The following is a 283-nucleotide window of genomic DNA, read 5'->3' on the forward strand; positions in this document are numbered from 1 at the left end:
ACAAGCTATGTCATCAATTATGTGAAGTTCTTATTCGAGTGAGTACATCATACATGTCGATTTGATTAGGACTAGCCCAACTAATTGCTTTGAATCTCTTTCTTCTTCCACACTTTAATTGATGATCTTTGGTGCCAGCTACCAAACAACATTGAAGCAACTCTTCTTGGAATTTGGAAATGGAGATGACTCAAATTCGCAGCTAGCATCCGTAACAATGCGGATAATGCAGGCACTTCAAAACAACTTGGACGGAAAATCAAAACAGTACAAAGATCCTGCA

At 38.5% G+C, this 283-nt stretch overlaps 1 long non-coding RNA gene across 1 annotated transcript; it reads left to right on the forward strand.

Moving 5' to 3' along the window:
- LOC104775577 lies at nucleotides 1-180 on the forward strand. The gene is made up of 2 exons (XR_765999.1): nucleotides 1-38; nucleotides 139-180. It is a non-coding gene; the product is annotated as an uncharacterized LOC104775577 (long non-coding RNA).
- The last annotated feature ends 103 nt before the right edge of the window (nucleotides 181-283 follow it).

This window comes from Camelina sativa, unplaced genomic scaffold, assembly GCF_000633955.1.
Source record: "Camelina sativa cultivar DH55 unplaced genomic scaffold, Cs unpScaffold19693, whole genome shotgun sequence".
In the NCBI taxonomy this organism is placed as follows: Eukaryota; Viridiplantae; Streptophyta; class Magnoliopsida; order Brassicales; family Brassicaceae; genus Camelina; species Camelina sativa.